Source organism: Empidonax traillii, unplaced genomic scaffold (assembly GCF_003031625.1).
Source record: "Empidonax traillii isolate 1590-97213 ecotype Southwest subspecies unplaced genomic scaffold, ASM303162v1 scaffold1:size7828297, whole genome shotgun sequence".
NCBI lineage: Eukaryota > Metazoa > Chordata > Aves > Passeriformes > Tyrannidae > Empidonax > Empidonax traillii.
This window is the reverse complement of record NW_020955194.1, coordinates 3,745,315-3,764,459: the sequence shown is the minus strand read 5'-3', so window position 1 is coordinate 3,764,459 and position 19,145 is coordinate 3,745,315. Positions and strand designations below refer to the sequence as shown.

The 19,145-nt window shown below is 41.0% G+C and overlaps 1 protein-coding gene across 5 annotated transcripts in view; it reads left to right on the top strand.

Annotated features, from left to right (window-relative positions):
* The first annotated feature begins 13,038 nt into the window (after positions 1–13,038).
* Positions 13,039–19,145, top strand: part of SYTL5 (synaptotagmin like 5) — an 85,661-nt gene continuing 79,554 nt past the window's right edge. For 4 of the 5 annotated variants that reach the window (XM_027886728.1, XM_027886551.1, XM_027886642.1 and 1 more), the window contains exon 1: positions 13,039–13,410. The gene's annotated coding sequence lies outside the window, so the exon portion shown is untranslated. Of the gene's footprint in view, positions 13,411–16,141; positions 16,195–19,145 lie in introns of those variants that run through there. The other variant, XM_027886462.1, reaches the window with a different exon arrangement.

Here is a 19,145-nt window from a genome sequence, read left to right as displayed (position 1 = left end):
CAAAAGCACAAATATAAAATGGGGCCTAATTGTCTAGGCAGTAGTGCTGCAGAGAAAAATACGTAATTGCAATAAATAGGAACACGAGTAGGATGTTATAAATAACTAAACCATTTGAAGGGTACAGTGAAGGACACAGAAGGCAGTTATGTTGTTCTGTTTGGTTTTGATCAGGCATTGAATGTAACAGAGACAGAAGAATAATTCTTCCTGAAGGCAGCAAGACCAAGAGGAAGCTTAGAAAATGTGATTTGTGGAGGAACTGGATTTGTTTTATAACCCTTGCCCAGACTTTCTTATAGATGTCTCTGACTGCGCAGTGATTTGCTGGAAAAGGTGATTAATGAGCCAAGGCATGATGAAAGGTAGAAGAAATAATGCTCTTATTTGAACTCAGTGAAATTTATGTTAAATATTAGGGGAAAAAAATCATATAAGAATAATGAAGCACTGAAGCAGACCTTTGGAATCACCTTCACTGGATCAATAACACATCAGATAACATCTGCCAGGCATCTAACTAGCCTTTAGTGAGGAGGAGAAGGTATTAAATAATCTTTTGAGATAGTTTTAGACATAGATTTGTTCAATTCAATGAAAATACAGCTATTTTCACAACTATTGAGTGGTTATTTTCCTTTCCTTCCTAGCAGATTCCCTTTTTATCTAGTCTCAGTAACCAAAACCACCATCATTTTTCCCTTTTTTTCCCTCTGAGAATGACTAATGCTATTACTGATTTCACAAAAGCAATGCTAAATTGTAACGAGGAGCCAGTACACTTCTTTTCAACAGGAGTTACCTGATAACACTGCCTAATTCGTTGTTACACTACTGCAAATTGTAACCCGGGAAATGCGAAGGGGTTGGCAGTATAATTAGCTCTGAGAACTGTAATAGGAAATAGGAAAAGTGCTGAATGTGGTGGCTCAGAAACACAACCCTAAATGTGAAAGAACTGTAGGCTTTCATCTTTCTAATGCAGAACATGAGCTATTAACAGGAAGGAGAACAAATAGTGCAGTTCAAATCACTTGTTGATTAAAAAGCAAATATTTGAGGAGGATTTGGCGTACTGGGGAGGCGGCAGCCTGTGCAGGCTGTGCAGATCCTACGCTGCCTGAGCACAGCCAGCAAAAAATGTGAATGCTAATGCATCTCAAATAGTCTACCTCCTGTCTCGATTTTTCCTTTAAATTGTTGTAAACATTTTAAACCTTCACAGCTACTTTAAACTGTGGAATACAAAATCAGTAGAATTCTGGTATTAATTATTTCTAGCTTGGCTCCTAAGCTACTTGTGACTGGATGCTGGAGGAAGGATCGTTGTGTGCTACTCCTGTTCTTGCTCTCTTCCTACACATTCTGCTCAGTACCACAGAGATCAGAAGGGTGAGTCAGATGGACTCTTGGGCTAATCAGTATGTCAGCTTTTGTGCTGGTCAGATCAGGGGTGCTTGACACCAGCAGAAATTTTATTTAGTTGCCTTTCTGATTCTTTGTTTCTCTCTTTTTTTTTTTTTTTTTTTTTTTTTTTTTTTTTTTTTTTTTCTGAGAGCTGTTTTTAAAGTTAACTGCAGTGACTTGCTAGAACTTCTTGGAAGAGCTGAATGGCCACTCAGCAATTATTTAAAAAAATCCTTAGTTCTAACACAGAAAATCAGAAGCATTACAGTACACAGCATGACTACTCAAACAGAAACCCCTGAGCTGGAAGGGGAGCAGAGCACTGCCTCCTTCACTTCCTAAGTTTTGAAACTCACTTTATCATGAAGCTGATAGAACAGTGTGGACTGGCTTTGTTGCCTTGTACCCAAGCAACTGTGTAAACATATTGGGATGTACAATATGTAGCAAACAGCTGGGATTAAAGCTGATTGATATTTTTAATTTTTATTTTAATAGGAAACGCTGACATTTCAGATCTTATATTTTTTTGATAGAAATTCAAATGAAATGCTATTTGTGGGAGCTGGTCACCTGCTCACTGAGGGCAGTATATTTATTGTGGCTTTCATGACAGAATAAAACAAGCCATGATGAAAACCATTTGCACTGATCCAGTGCTGGAGCTAGACCAAACTGCCACCAACAAGCATAAATGACAATAAAGAATCAAAAATGTTTGATGGAGGTAGGACAAGACACGAACAAAATGTTGAATGAGATTGTCTAAAGAACTGATTGTTGCTGTGTGCGGCAGTAGTTAATCAGTGCAATGAACAGCTTCAGGAGAAGCTGTTACCTGCCCTTAAGGATGTTCTCAGAATGTTCATGTTCAAGAACTTCTAGGTTCTCCAAAATTAAAGCTGAGTAGAAAAAAAAAAAAAAAAAAAGCAGGGGGAGAGGACATGAAGAAGGGCTCTCCATGATCAAACTCTTCAATATTTTCCTTGGCATCAAACCAAAGAACAGTTAGTGATATAACTAATTATTCTTTCCCTTTTTAAATATGAATATTGGCCTCAAATGAAGAGGGAAGAGGTTTTTGGCTTGTTAAAGGTATCAGTGGTGGTCCTTGAAAACAGCTTCTTCTGCAGCTCTTACAAAATAGGCAAACTCTTACCTAGAGAGAGAACAACATGCTTATGGCTTAACACAGGGATCTGCCTTTCCATTTTGTTTCCTTCTGTGCTGGCATAGAGTTCCAAATAACGGCACAAACCTTCCGTACTGAGTTTGACATGGTAATGTGCTGGCAGTGGTTGCAGTGCTGACAGGTGACCTCTCTGGGAAGGCATCAGGAGCTGCCTCCATGCCAGGAACATCTGGTTCCAGCTTGCTTGAAAATGAATCCGCCACTGCCCAAGGCTGCGCCAAGCTGGTGCCTCTGTGAGAGCGTGTTTAAGAAAAGGTGAAAAATACCGTACAGGAGCAGTGAGAGGGAGGGGTAAGAGAAAAATGTGAGAGCAACAGCCCTGCAGACCTGAAAGTCAGTGAAGAAGGCGGGAGAGGAGGTGGTGGAGCTCCTGAAGCAGAGATACCCCTGCAGTCCATGGAGAAGTGGTGGCACAGTTTGTTCTCCTTTAACCTATGCAGGACCATGCCAGAGCAGATAACCACCTGCAGCGCATGGAGGACCCCATGCCAGAGCATGTGGACATACCCTGAACAAAGGTGCAGCCCACGGAGAGCTCAGACAGGAGCAGACTGCTGGCAAGAACTGTGGCCCGTGGAGAGGAGCCCACACTGGAGCAGTCTGCTCTCAAAGGACTATAACCCCTGGAAAAGACTCATGCTGGAGCAGTTCATGAAGAACTGTGGCCTGTGAGAAGGACCCACGTTGGAGAAGTTTGTGAAAGACTGTATCCCATGGGATGGACTTCCTGCTGGAGCTGGGGAACAGAGAGAGAAGGAAGGAGCAACAGAGAGGAGCTGATACAGACTGATTGCAGCCCCTGTTCCTCATCTGCTTACAATGCTCAGTGGAGAGAAGGTAGAAGAGTCACGAGCAAAGGAGTGAAGCTGAGCCTGGAAAGAGGATTGGAGGGAAAGTAATTTTAGCTTTGTCCTCGTTTCTCATCATCTTACTCTATTTTTAACTTACAGTACATTAATTTTCCCTAAGTTGAGTCTGTTTTGCCTGTGACAGTAGTTGGCGAGTGCCTTTATCTTGACTCATGAACTTTTCCATCCTATTTTCTCCCCTTACCTTGAGGAGGGGGAGTGCTGGAACTGCCGGGACGTGGTCTGTCAGCCGGCCAGGGTTAGCCCAGCACACACACACCCCTACTGCCAACAGATTACAGCTCCCCCTGTACATCACACCCGAGAGCAGCACATTTCTCCGAGCTGCTGGTTGTGCTCTCTAAGTGTTACAGAATAACTGCCAGCAACATTTTACTCGGTAATAGCAATTAGAGACACAAAAAAGGCAGGAGGAATGGCAGGTATTCTTTGAAGGCCTTTAAACATCAACTTTCTTGAAGCACAAGAGGAAGATGCAAGAGCTGCTTATTGTTTGCTCCACTTCAGTTGTTTTTCTCATTATTTCGATGAATACAGAACAGGCACAGCAGGAACGCTCAAGAACAGAATGCTGAAGGCAAGACCTTGCACATGTGATATAGCTAGGCATTCTCTACACTGTGGCTTGTGTTTCTTCTGAAAGTGATGCCTTTGTTTCAGTAAGATAAAGAAATCAGAATGTATCTAATCAGTCAAAGGCAAGGGACACTGTATTTAGAATGCATTACTAGCTTTTTACGTCTATGATAAAGCATTACTATGTATTAACATCTTTTAGACCGATTATAGCCCTAACTTAGGATTTGTGTGCCTGAGGGGAAAAGACTTTATTTCCCAAGTAGACCAAACAAGCATTATAGAATATATTTTACTTTTCCAAAGCCATTAGCAAAGCAATATGCAAGGCAGTTTAGTGAAAATTGCTAGGGGTAAAAATTTAAAAATAAATACCTTAAGGCAAATTTATTTTTTTTTACAAGAAATTGGCTGATTTCTATTTAAAATTGATCTATTTATTAAAAATGTATTGAATATATTGAAAATTTATTGAAACTTCCTCCTACAAATCAAAATTCACCACAGATGGCTCAGGAGCAATGTATGATCTCTATATTGAATTCACAGTTACTGTTTGGTTTACTTAGGCGCATGGATAACCCCTGAAGTAAGAGAACCAGAAATATATTAAGTCTTATTGTGGCTATTCATATGATCATGAAAGCTCAGAAATCTCAACGATTTCTGAGACAGCTGTTTTATTTGTCAATGATTTCTGAAAATAGTCATGTGTGGTAAAGAAAATAACCTTCAGTTACCTCATTGTGCAAACATCAAAATGTACCAAGGCTACCTGTTCACATGTTTGTAATTCTTCATTTGCTTCTGTTAAATGATATAAAATAGTATGTTAAAGTGTACAGAACATAGTGTTGTTTTAAATGTTATTCAAGCAGTCACCATAACACTGTTGTAAGACTGTAAATTATGAGAGCTTGTACCCAAATACTCCTACAATATGCGTGTTTGAAGCTGACAGATTTTATGATGTATAAACATTTAAGTGAAAATAAGAACTGTTTTAAAAAGTATTTGGTTCAAAACATCTAGCCTTTGAATTTTTTTTATAGTGTGCTGTGCATAAAACCACCTTAATCTCAGTCTTTTATAATTTAGAAATGCTGCAGTATCAGCTATTAAAAGCAAGCACACTGTTATCCCTTCCTGGAAAGCAAGACATTAATTGTATGACATTTAAATAAAACATGTGGTTCTTTGCCATGACCGGAGCTCTTGTCTTTTAATCTATTACTTGCTCTACTGAGGTGAAAATAACCATTGTAGGACTGCGAAGTATTCCCAACATAGTTCATAATACAACTGATATAAAATGCCATAACATTAGATGTTAAATTAAACACTGGCAAGAACATTTCATGGAGACACTTACATTTTAGTGAATTTGGGTTTTTTCTTGTGATTAAGAAAAAAAACAAACTCGGTATTTTTAAGGTGGAGCAAACATTATAAGGCAGCTGAGCTGATGTGAAGGGTCAGTGCCAACACATGAATGGGTCCAGCCCCTCTCCCCTCAATTTCCTACTTCAGCAGCACAGCCCTGCCTTCCCTGGCAGAGTCTCCAGTCCTCCACTGACTCCTGATCCCGAGGATGTCTCACGAAATCATCAGCAACAAAAACTGAGTAACTTTCTGCTAGTTTTTTGCACTGCCTTGCTAAGAGATCCCACAGACAGCTGAGCCAGGGAGAACATTATTGAAGAATGGAGAAAAAGGTAGTGAATAGAGGGTTTCACCTTTCAGTGGCTGCAAACTATCAGACAAATGCAGCCTTTTAACCAAACATGAGCTCATTTCCCTCAGGTATAAAAATAACTTCTTTAAATGATCTTTATACATAGTATTTTTTTTTTTTTTAATCTACAGCTGTACTGTGAACTGCTGCTAGGCAGCAAGGATTCTCAATGACTCTTGCCAGTCTCAGTCTTGCTTTAAGGCAATGAGCGCTTCCTCCAGCTGAAAGGGAAGAGACACTGAACATCCCTTTTTGTCATTCTGTCTGAAACAATAAAAACCCTTGTCTAAATTATTGTCCAACATATCACAGAAAAGCATGAAAACAAATATTTTTTTTGGCTAATGGGTTTGTCTCAGCTACAAATACCAGGACTAGCAGTTGTCTTAATGAGCTAAAGGAGGGTCAGGTAGCAGGAATGGGATTGTTCTTGTTGGGAAAACTGATGAGAAAGATTGTAAATCTCTCGAGTGACCTGGCAGCTGGGAATAACTCTTGTTAAGCCTGTGTGAACAGCAGCATGGATCCTCTAGCATGGACAGAGTTTAATGGTGCCTGAGTTTCCTCTTGTGTGCCTCTGCCTGGGTGTTGCTTCAGAGATCCTGTGGTTAGAGAGGTAATGGAAATAAATTTATTCTTTGCATTCTATCTGTGAGTTTGTGGCTGTCACGGCTGCCTGCCTGTGTCAACTCACAGAGTGCCCTAAGAACTCCAAAGAGCAGAGCTTACTTTAGAAAACATGCTTTCTACAAAGGCAAAACTGTATGTCTGCATAGAAAAATTCCTGTAGAAAGATAATTGTTTCTGTAGCGTTGTACTTTGTTTACATGGCAAGGTATTGGTAGCAGGGGGTGGGGGTGGGGGTTACAGGGGTGGCTTCTGTGAGAAACTGCCAGAAGCTTTCCCTGTGTCTGACAGACCCAATGCCAGCTGGCTCCAGGACAGACCTGCAGCTGGCCAAGACTGAGTCTGTCAGGAATGGTGGTAGTGCCTCTGGAATAACAGATTTGAGAAGGGGAAGGAAGTTATTGTGCAGAAGCAAATTGCAGCCAGAGAAGAGAGAACATTTGAGAACAGCAGACCTGCAGACGCCAAGGTCGCTGAAGCAGGAGGGGCAGAAGATGCTCCAGGCACTAGAGCTGAGATTCCCCTGCCCGTGGTGCAGACCATGGTGAGGCAGCTGTGCCCCTGGAGATCCATGGGGTAGCAGAGATCTACCTGCAGCCCGTGGAAGACCCTATGGCAGAGCAAGTGAATACCCAAAGAAAGCCTTGACCCCATTGGGAAGCCCCCACTGGAACAGGTTTTCTGGCAGAATTCATGACCCCATGGAGAACCCATGCCACAGCAGTTCATGAAGAACTGTAGCCTGTGGGAAGGACACTGGAGAAGTTCGTGGAGAACTGTCTCCTGTGGGAGGGGCCCCACACCTGAGCAGAGGAAAAGTGTGAGGAATTCTCCCTGCAAGGAGGAAGAAGTGGTAGAGACAATGTGCAGTGAACAGAGCACAGCCCCCATTCCCTGCCTTATGCCTCTGATGAAGGGAGGAGGCACAGAAATTTGGAATGAAGTTAAGCCTGGGAAGAAGTGATTGATGGGAGGAAGATGTTTTGAAGATTTGGGTTTATTTCTCGTTACTGTACTCTGATTTGATTGCTAATAAATTAAACTAATGTCCCTCAGTCAAGTCTGTTTGTCCCGTGATGGTAACTGCTGAATGATCTCTCCCTGTCCTTATCTTGACCCATGAGCCTTTCATTATATTTTCTCTCCCCTGTCCAGCTGAGGAGAGCAGTGACAGAGAGACTTTGGTGGGTACCTGGCATCCAGCCGGGGTCAACCCACCACAAGTGTTCAAGGCAACACAGTTGGGCTGTGTTTATAAGTCACTTAAACCATGTTGAAGAAGCATTTCCTTCAAGATCATAAAATCATAGACTGATTTGGATTGGAAGGTGACCTTGAAGACAATCATCCCCATGGGCAGGGTCACCTTCAACTACATCAGGATGTTCAGAGCCCCATCCAAGTCAACAGTTTTTCTCTTGGCAAAAATCACCTCGTAAGGCTACAGCTGTGAGCAAGTTCATTGAGCAAAACATGGTGCAAATGAAAGAAACAGAAGTTAGTGACTTCTGTGAAATAAATGGGAGTGGGTTTTTTTGCTGTGAAGATACAAGTTTGCCACCTTAGTTATTTTTCCAAACCCTCTTTCAAATGCAGAATGCAGCTTCTCACTTCCGAGGCAGTTTTGCCAAGGACAAGCTGAACCCATTTGCTTGAGCTAAAGTGTCCTTTCAGTTTCTGACCAGAATGGAAAAACATTGATGTATAAAGCCTGCTTTCAATATTTGGTGTTGGTGTTAACAAGGTCTTTGCATGGAGCAGAATAGTTGTATAGACAAATCTGAGTTTCAACAAGTTAGTGAGTTTTTTTAATCCCATGCATGAACCCTGTAGCTTTATAGATGTGTTTTCTTGTTGTCATATATTGAAGTGTTTCAGTGAGTCAGGGTAAGATTGGTGAAATGTCTTGACCTTAGAGCAGCTCAGTGACAGCAAACAGAGAAGTTTTTCCTGAAACCCTAGAAGTTTTTGCAAGGCACATATTGTTGACAGGCTCTAAGGGTCTGTGTGTGCATCTTCAACCAAAGTGACCGAAGTCACTTCCAGAGTTTTAGGGAGGTTTTGTTAGAAAAAATGGCATAACTGTTCACAAGTCCAGCAAAATATTGAGGTTAAGGTGTAAGAAAAAATAATTAAAGAGCTAGGAGTAGAGTGTTTCTGTTCATTCTCTTCTATGTGGAATTTTAAGGGTGTTTGGGTTTTTTCCTCTGCATCCTCTTAGAAGCATTAAATCTTGTCAATTAATAATTAGTTAGAAGATAACTAACATTTAGGTGATTTAAACTATACTCTTGATGAACATTCCAAATTTGTATATATTGGAAATTTAAAAATTTAAAATCAATTAAAATTAATTAAAAAAATTTTCTGCAATAAAACATTTGTTAAAAAATACAGTTATTTTACAGATTATTTTGCTAGTTGATAAAATTGTACCTAGCTATTTTGAAGAAAAATGGTAATTCTAAAAAAGTACCTTGGTACATTCAGGACGAAATTATATGTTTCAGTTGCAGTTTATGCTTTGCAGGTGCATCATAAATGTTCAAGTTATTTCAATGGTTCCTCTGGTGCTACTTTGAGAAATATTTTTCAATGTGGAACACCTGGCACCTGTTAACTAAACACTTCTTTTGCAGCATTTCATTCTACAGCTTTGAGTCACTTTGCATAGTTCTTGCTTCTGCAAAGAATGGCATAGCTGACATCAAAATAATTGTCTAAATAAATAGTACACACAGTAATGGGGTCTGTAAGAGCATTCCCTTAGCTTACCTGAGTTCATTCTAGGCAGTAATTCAAATATTGGCTTAACATAGCACAGTGAGGCACCAATTAGTGTATTGTCTTATTCTTTTTATTTTAAATGTACTTAAGAAAACAGGAGAAAATAAACAGATTCCTCATTTTAGGATGTGAGACAGGAGAACAAATGTATTGCTGCATTTGATATATCTCTGAGTCTGCTTTTAACTTCTTTAAAAACAACATGAGATGCTGTCATTATTCTGAAGAGCTTTTTGTAAATACTTGTTTTTATAAATCTTTTCAGTGGCTGAAACAGAAATGGCCTTGTCTTAGAACAGGTAATGACATCGGTTCCCCCTTTTTCATTTCTAAGCCTGTGACGTGTAATTTTTCTGTTCATGCAGTAACTAACATTAAGAAGATCCTTTTTAAAGTGATACCCTGTTGTACAAGAAAAGGCTTCATTCTTCTTCCAGAACATTTTACTGCATCCTGGTTTTGACAATGCTTATTTACTATGGAGAGGAAGAGAAGGCTGACATGACAGTGAATAATTGGAATGAAGCTTGAAAAATATCACTCTTCTCTCAGAGATAAACGTCTTGGCTTTGTAATAAGAAAGCCTCCTCATGTCACAGAAGTAAAAACAACAGGGCAAGTACACTCAGTGACAAGAGCCTCTGACTCACAGACCAGTGTCATTGTAAGAAACACAAAATCCAGGTCCTAAGAAAAGCAGGTGGGTCTGGATCCCATGGCTGCTTGATTACATTGATCTCTTGAACATTTATGATGGACGCTGAAAAAACCAATTGTTGGGTCCGCGTTGAATTCCAGCAAACGCCATCTGTCACACACTCATCAAGCAGGAATTGTGAAGGAACAGTCTCAAATGAAACTAAATGTATCTTTAAATAAAATTAAAACAGCAGGCATAATAACATTGATTAAATAAGTCTGATTTCTTTCAAGAAGGAACTCTGGATGAGCTGGTGAATGGTTTAAAGAAATGTGGTGCTATTGCTTCGGCAGCAGTTACTGTATTTCTTCTTGAAATGGTGATTTGTCCTTTTATTCATTAGTGCATCTAACCAGGCATTTTTTCAAAAGATAAATTTAAGGTTTTTTCCCCTTTTGGCTGGAAGTGGAGAGAAGCACATTAGTAGCACAAGCCACATTAAAATTTTAACAGGGAGTCTTTTTACAGAAATACCAAAGAGTTCTTCATTTAAAATGCAGAACATACAAGATCTCAAACCACTGAAAAAAAATACACAGAAATAGGACACCATATTGAAGTAGCTTCCATAACTTTTTGACCCAAAGAGGGTATTGCTGAAGTCTCCAATTTTTTTGTGAATACCTCCACAACATGATAGCTCAACACCTTGAGCACTAAGAGCTGGCAAAAGGCTCCTCTCTCTCCATAATGACTGCAATTACACTTTTGGAAAATAGCCCAGAGAGTGCTCAACTGGACAATAAAAACTTGCATATCTCAGCTTCCTGAAAAAAAGCCTTTTTTTTTTTTTTTTTTTTTTTTTTTTTTTTTTTTTTTTTTTTTTTTTTTTTTTTTTTTTTTTTTTAAATTTTGTTCTCCAACTCTGATCCAAGCACCTGTGCTTTTCAGGAGAGAAATGTAAATATTTATCCCACAGCAGCTCTCACTGTTAACAGCTATGAGTGTTTATTAAAAATCTCTTTTCTATTTCATGCCACATGATTTCTTATCCAAAACCTTTTAGTTCAGAAAATTTCATCAATAGCCTAGTCTTCTGATATTTAATGGTAGCTTAGATTAAGATGAGGAGAAATAAAAGCTTGCAGAACACTCTAGTGCTACCTGAAATGAAAGCAAACTAGGTTTTATTCATTAATGTTATTGACATAAACTCTGTGATTTGCACAAGTTTGGAAGAAGCTGTGGCTGTGGGAACCAAGATGTCAATAAATGCTTGTTCCTTGATTTCTGGTGCATAGAGTTAGCAGTTCTGTATTCAGAAAAGAAAACTGACTGCAAAGCTGATGTTCCAGAGGACAAGAGGGTTGTCATAGCACTCTGGAAAAGGGCCACAGGTACTGCAATTAATTCCCAATAAAGCTGCAGTCTGGGACCATATTTAGCTAATTCTTTGCAGTGATGCAAGAGTTACTGATGCAGACTGAAGTCGCCAAAGAAATAACAGCACGAACACTTTACCTTTGTTCTAAATAGGCCACAGATTTCTGTAATCCTGATTTACAAAGCCCTTGGTTCAAGTAGACTGTTATGGATCACAAAGGGTGCTTAATAAATACAGGCTGGTGTGGGCAGTGCTACCAAAATAATATGGGACCTTCAGTCTCTAAGAGCAGCTGCTTTCTGTCCTGATAGAAAACACAAAAGATCCCCTCCCTCCCAGCATTTATAAGATGAAACTGTAAAAGACCCCGCATAAATCTGAAGCTGCTTTTTAGTACTTAAAATCAAATAATGTATTATAGAATATATTCATTTATGTAGCTTTCTTGATAGTGATTCACACTGTTATAGAGAGAAAGGTGTTATTCTGGTAATTGCAGGTAAATGATGTACCTGAGCATTTAATTTAGAGCAGATCCCTTTAAGAGCTTTTCCTGAACAAGTCAGAGAACAATACTGTAAGTATAACATGTAGCAAACTCAAATTATTCTTCGAAGGGGTTGTATTTATATACCAGCCAAGTAAACATTGTACCTCCAAAGAATAAAATCCCCAACACACACATCATTTGGAATAACACAAGCACTGCAGTTATCCAAAACCACAGCACTAGAAATTTGAATGTAACAAGTAATATTACATTTCTATTGTGCATAAACTGCAAATTTTATGCAAAGATTTCGTATGTGGAACCTGAGCAGTAGATTTTGGTTGTATGCATCAGAATTTTTTGAAAGTGATAAAATTTCACAGCTGTGAGAGAGAATGCCTCTTAAGTGGCCTACATCTGTTTATTGCACCAGTTTTAAAACAGCATTTTAGCATGTTAGGAAATGCACAAGTGCTAAATTAGTTTCCTTATCTTTCTTGGATGCTTGCTATGTGAGCTCTTCAGGTGCCTGAGGATGCTTATGAGGGTGAATGAATCACTCAGTTCATCTGGATGAATCAAGATGCTGTTTTTTTGCTTCATTACTTTTGAAATTTTGAATATTTTGTAATACTTGTGTCTGCTTGATAAATCCAGCTCACTTGAACTGTTGAAAGTGATAGCCATAAAGCTTCAGAAGCATCGTGTACAGGTGTTAGGAGGACAGCTATGACAAATGCCTTTTATTATACTCTTAAATACTACTTTACTTTTTGGATGCTTCCCTCACCCAATTCACAGAACAGATTCAGCTACTATTTACTGATGGCTGAAAAACCATTAAACCTGCAAAGTAAACACCTTTTTCCCTTTCCAAACCGATCCTGAAAAATCACCAAATCTCACCTTGAACTATCAGCTCCACACCACTGAAACACCTCTGAAAGCCAGGAGATAATATTAAAGGGGAGATAATATTAACAGGATGCGCACCCTTCCCAGCCCCGTCCGAAGGAAGGGGAAGCCTGCACAGGCGGCTGGGTCCCCTCCGGCTCCCCGGCATGGGGCGGCGGTGGTACCCGGGGCTGGAGCCCCGCACCCTGGGAGCGAAGGGGGAGCGGGAGAAGGAGGAGAGAGAAATAGGGGGAAAGGGGGAAAGGAGAAGTGGGGCGGCTGCCGAGGCGCTCCCTCCCGGCCCCGCTCCGCCGGCTGCTCCGCCCCACTCTCCGCTGGTCGGGACGGCGGCATTCCCAGCTCCCGCCCCGTATCCCAGCGCGGTTCCCGCCAGCGAGAGGCGCTGCGGGGCGGCGGGTGCGGCGCTGCCGGAGCTCGGCAGGGCTCACCCAGCAGCAGGAGAGGTTCGGGGAGAGGAGGGTCCCCTCCCGACGGGGACGCCCGGGCGGCTCCAGCCCTTCCCGGGCGCAGCGGGAGCGCTGGGCTGCGGGAGGAGGCGAGGGTGGCTCTCACAGGGCTGCACTTTCGGGCGTCACTGCGAGCCTGCCCGTGCCCCGGGCGAGCGTCAGTGCGGGCTCGGTGCGGTGTGTGCGTTCCCAGCCCGAGCCAGGAGCCGAGCCCGCGGCGCCGGGAGCGGGACTCACCAACCTCCCAGCTCCACCGGGCTGCGGAGTTGGCATCGGAAGCCCTTGGCGGCGGCGGGGATGCTGCTGCCTGTACGTGCTCTTCGTCTCCTGCCAAGGTTCCTGGTGAGTTCGTTGTTTTTAACAGCAACTGGTTAGGGATTTTGTTCTGGTTTTGTTCTTTTTTTCCCCTTCTTTTCTTTTCCCTGAGAGAAGGACCTGTCCCGGTGGAGAGCCTCCCGCGGGCGCCCTGCCTGGAGCGGGGAAAGGGAGCTGCACTGACCTCAACTTCCCCTACGAAGACCGGGTGCTTCTGGCTTTATAACCTGACGGGGGGTGCTTGTGTGTTGGGTTGGGATTTATTTTTTTACTGCTTACTACCGTGCATTACTATGAAAATGGAAGGTGGTGGATCTTGCCCGTCAGTGATGCCGTCTGTGGTGGTTGTGCCGTGGGAGGGATGCGAAGGAACAGGCACTCCGCTGTCCTCGTCATCAGCAGGTGATCAGCTCTGAGGCGCTCAGGTGAAGATCAGCTCTTGTCGTGTTCTGCCTAAATTTTTCTTCCACCTTTTTGTTTTTAAAAATATAGTCTACTTATTCTTAAATACAATAACGTATAACTTTAATTTTATTGTGTGACTGTACGAAGAAATGAGTAAATGCTGGAGGATGAGAACCACTTACATAAAGTAGCTTTGGATACTTGATAGCTGCTGAGCGCAGCTAACCAACACTCATTTCGGCATATCAAACGTGGAGTCACAGTGTAAGCTGGTGATTCTGCACAGCCAGAGTTAGTGATTTTTGGAAAGCCTTGTGGGAGGAGGGGAGGGGAGCATTTGATGAGCAGTCAGCCAGGGAAATAGCCCTTTAGGCAAATGTGAGAAGATAAGAGGAGCAGGTGGGACGTGAATACCCGTGAAGCATACGTATTACTGTTTTGCTCTATGCACTTCAGCTGAGACTTTTGTTTTCCAGGTGCAGCGCATTTTAAGCATTTAAAGAGCTCCTTGGTGTAAAGGCACCTTTTCTTAAGTGGATCTAAAAGAAAGAAGTGGTTGGATCGTTTCCTAAAGATGCTGAGGTGAGGAATGGCCTTTTTACTCAAGAAAGAAAAGGTTTAGCAGCAGCTATTGTTGGAAATTGGAGTTGGACATCCTGAGACTAGCCAGAGTGTGCGGGTTTTTAAAATAAAAGCACTCATTAGACTAATAAGCTCTTAAAGGTTTTCCATCATTAAAAAACTTTAAACCAGGGATGTTTTTTCTAAAGGCAGATTTATTTTGAACTGGACTGAGTATGGGGAACTCTTATGGGCTATATGCAGGGAGGCCAGAACAGGTGATCATAATGAACCCTTATTGCCTCAATTATGCATATAATCAGGAAAACTGTATCATCTCTGAGAGCACACTCTCCAGTTTTCTCTCTTCCCTTCAGTCCCTTAATTTTCTTGATGTAAAAGGGCTTAATAATAAATAGGACCAGCCCTGAGGAAAAGGACTTGGTAGTGTTGGTTGATGAGAAACTCAACGTGCTCTGGCAATGTGCCCTGGCAGCCTAGAAACCCAACTATGTCCTGAGCTGTATCAAAAGTACTGTGGGCAGCAGGTTGAGGGAGGTGATTGTGAACCCCTACTCCACTCTGGTGAGACCACACCTGAAGTGCTGTGTCCAGTTTTGGAGTCCCCAACATAAGAAGGACATGGACCTGCTGGAGTGAATTCAGGGGAGCCTCAAGAGTTGATCAGAAGGCGGGAGCACCCCTCCTATGAAGACAGGCTGAGAGAGCTGAGGTTAATCAACCTGGAGGATAGAAAGCTCCATGGAGACCTTAGAAGCCCTTCCAATACCTCAACTGGGTTACAAGAAAGCTGGAGAGGGACTTTTGAAAAGGGTATGTAGTGGTAGGGCGAGAGGTAATGGCTTTAAGCTGAAAGAGGGTCTATTTGTATTCGATATTAGGAAGTAATTTTTCACTGTAAGGTTGGTGAGGCACTGGAAGAGGTTGAAGAGAAATTGCGAATGCCGCATTCCTGGAAGTGTCAGAGGCCAGGTTGGATGTGGCTCTGAGCAACCTGGCCTAGCGGAAAGTGCCAATGGAAGGAATGTTGAAACTAGATGAAATTTAAGGTCCCTTTCAAACGAAAATATTCTTTGTTTCTGTGATATCAATGGTTAGCTTTTTACTATCTGTTTTCCTGTGTATCTTTAAGTCATTATTGAAGTGCAATCAGATCTAGGTTTCTAGGGAAAGTGAGAGTTGCAATGAGAGTTGCTGTTCATAGATCTGAGTAAGGTCTGAGGAATGTGGTTTGTAAGGTTGGAGGTGTGGGTATGATTTCCAGACAATATCATCATGCTTAAGCATTTTAAGTGATTTCTAAGCTGACTTAAGCACCTAAGAAATACTTATTACCATGATTGACTTCTACAGATTTCATGGTAGGTGAAATCTTAAGTTCTTCAGGGATGGAGAAATGTTTATTTAACCAAAATTCTGTGTGAATTATGGCTTGTAGCTATATAGCTTAGAGTGGAAAGACAGTAGGTATAAAGGATCTTATTAAATAGTTTTCATTGTGATGGTGCAGTTATCTAGTTCTTTGCCAGTCTGCAAAATATGGTCTTGTTACATAATGCTCTCTCTAAATGTCCATATCAAGCGGGATGAATTTCATATCTGATGATTAAAGATGTTTGGTCTTGTGGGGTGGGAATCTGTTTGATAGAATGATGGCTGAACACATCTGCAGTGCAGGATTGTGCTGTGACTGAGCACTTTGTTTTTCAGTTCTTTATTGCTATTGCTTTGCCTACATAAACTCTGCCTTCTAATCAACTTCCCTCATACCAGGGATGAGCTCACTTGAGTGTCTGTTGTCCCAGAGCCTGGAAAGCAGAATAGGTGAGCACAGCTGGACGAGTAGACCTTGAAGATCAGTGTGGGTTTGGGTCCAAGGATGGTAGGTAGGAGGTAGATTTGAGGTAGGTACAGGAAGCTGTTATGTGTGTATTTCTTTGGACTTTTGGAGTAATTTTCTCAACTCTTTATACAGGAGGAATGTATAAATGTATACACGCAATGTATACCAATGGACATAACATACATACAATATATGCCATTGAAGCCTTCCACCTTCTTCCTGTTCCAAATAGTCTACCTTTGCTGTAGGGAAAAAAAAATAAATTTCTTTTTTAAGCTTGTATCTTAGTCTGTCCCTACTCTGACCGTGTGGCCCCATTCTGTGGGGTTTTGCATACATGGAGGCACAGCCTCAGAGCAGAATCAATTACTTGGGAACTGAATTTGTCTGTTTTTTTTTTACTTTTTTTAAAATATTTTTCTACCTGCACTGAAATTTCTACATAATTCAATTACTTTAATCTCCACCATTTTATTTTCATTGCAACTTTTCCCTGGGTATGCTTTTTGTATTGCTTAGAAACAGAAATGGATATCAGAAATGAAACAAAATTCCGTTGTGGTTTGAACTATATTCCACAAGTGAGTATTAACATGAAGCTTCTTAAATGAGCATTTTATTTATTTTGAATTGGGTTGCTAGGCATCTTCACTTCAGTGCATCTCTGGAATACTTAAGGTATCTGGGACTTCCCTCGCTGTTGACAAATAAGTCCCCTTTTCATTTGCTTTGTCTTGGTTCCAGGTGAATTTGTCATAGCTTTTTTTTTGTGAGAGGTCACCTTTCAGCTCAGCTGTTTCCTGTGAGGAAGACTGTGCTGCTTAGGAGTTGTTGCATTATGTGTTGGGGTGACTTGTGATGTGAATGCAACTGAACGTGTTCATGTCTCTGCGCTGGGACTCCAGTAATTTTTGAATTAGACAACTACCTTTCACCTGTACATCCTGAGAAACTGTGTAAGCAGCAGTGTACCAGTAGATGGGAGGAAAATGTGTTCGCAGGGTGAAGGACTCCAAGTTTTCACATCATATATTACAGGGATGGGGACAATGTAGGAATTGTAGACAGCACTGATGTGTTTCCAGGGCTTCAACAGAAGAGTGGAGATTGAAGGAAATGTCAGTTGGTTTGTGGGTTTTTTATATGTGTGATACTAAAATTGCAGATATTATCTGAATACTGTGGAAACAAACATCTTTGACTGTGGCAAGATGTTTCCAAGGATTCTGCTATTAGATTTCTGGGAAAGAATAGTGTTTGAAAGCAAGCCATTCATCACTTGGGGATGACATTTTTCATTTGCAGTTACTGCATGACACAGTTAATGGCTTTTTGAGCAATTGTATGTGCTTTGACTCTGAGCTTACCTCTTTACTTCCGAAAGCACAGCAGAGGTGTAGAGGTGGTCAGTCTCAGCAAGAGATGTACTTGATATCACTTCTAAAACCTCATTCTTTTTCCTGAATTTTTGCACCAAATCCCTGGTGCCTGATGAGTCAGGGAAGAGAAAAACGGAGGAAACAAGGAGCCAAATTCCCATTCTTGCAATAAAAGACCTTAAGAAAATAAATAGGTTAATGATGCCAAGGATAACAGGAGTTTAAACACACATGTGGCTTCAGAAGGCCAAGAGGAGCATGGCATATATTTGTATTAAATAAAGATATGGTTAATAATTCTAGGAATTAGCACCCATTCACTGTAGGCATTAGTGCAGTAATAGCAGTAACTGTATTATGAAGTGTGTTAACACTGACAAGGCGAGAACATGAGATGTGTATTGGGAATGGGGAATCTTCATCTTATTGGAAGTAATCCAGAAGACTGGAATATGACAAAAGTGAGTATCCTTGAAACCTGTAGTTTTGAAACAGGTTTGGCTTTTGCATTTAACTGTAATACAGCTGCCTGATGGGAAGTGTTGCATTGCAGAAGTCACTTTTTCTAACAGCTTTTTCTACACTAGCTATTGTTTCTGTAACATATTTTCACAGTTGCCAACTATAAACCAGCTTCCTTGACTCCTGTCATGCTCTGGAGTAAAAGTACATTCTTCTGTTCAGGAGCATTTCTATCCCTTTGTTCTACAGATATATTTTAAATAGACTTTATTATACTACAAATATATTTTAAATAGACTTAGATGATACATTAGTAATGTCTATTAACTGTTGGCATCTTTATCCAGATTAGAGTTCTCTTCAATGTTTTTACCCACTTTAGTTTTTAAAGGGGAAAAATAATGAAACTATAACTAAGTTTTTAATGGGACTGTAGTTCTTAACCCTGTCTAGCTTTGAAACTCTCACTGTCAGAACAACATGAATGAGTAGGATGCAATTAGGAGAAGAATAAGAATTAATGCACTGGAGAATAATGATTTATTAGGTAAGGCTGAAACTGAATAAAGGAAAAACCTATACTTCCTTGGTATTTTGTTCTGCTGGGAAATTATGGCAGCAAAGAAAGGTGGAGAAGTATGAGTAACCTGTGCAAACACAAGTGTCATCTGGCTGCTGCTGGGGTAAGTAAGGAGTGCCCTGAAAGACGGGTATGAGGAATTCTGAGTGCCACGGTGTGTTTGTAAACCCTGTGCTTTCATTAGTGTGTGTTTGCCTGGCTTTGGCCCTTCTAGATGCAGAACCTGAACGGAGGCCATTTGGGCAAATTTAACTGTGCATTCTCTCAAGATTTCAGCTGTCAGCATTTTGGACTAGAAAAATATTCCTGAGGATTTCCTGTTTTTCCTGAATGTCTTCAGGCATGGGTTTATTTTGGTTATGATTGTGAGGATCTTTAATGGAATTGTTCAAATAGTATAATCCGTGATAAGGTACAAGTCTCTCTTCATCAAACATTTTTAAGTTTGTTTTTTTTTTTTAAGACAATCTCTGATTTGACAGGAATTTTCTGTTTGCCCTGAAATCACTTT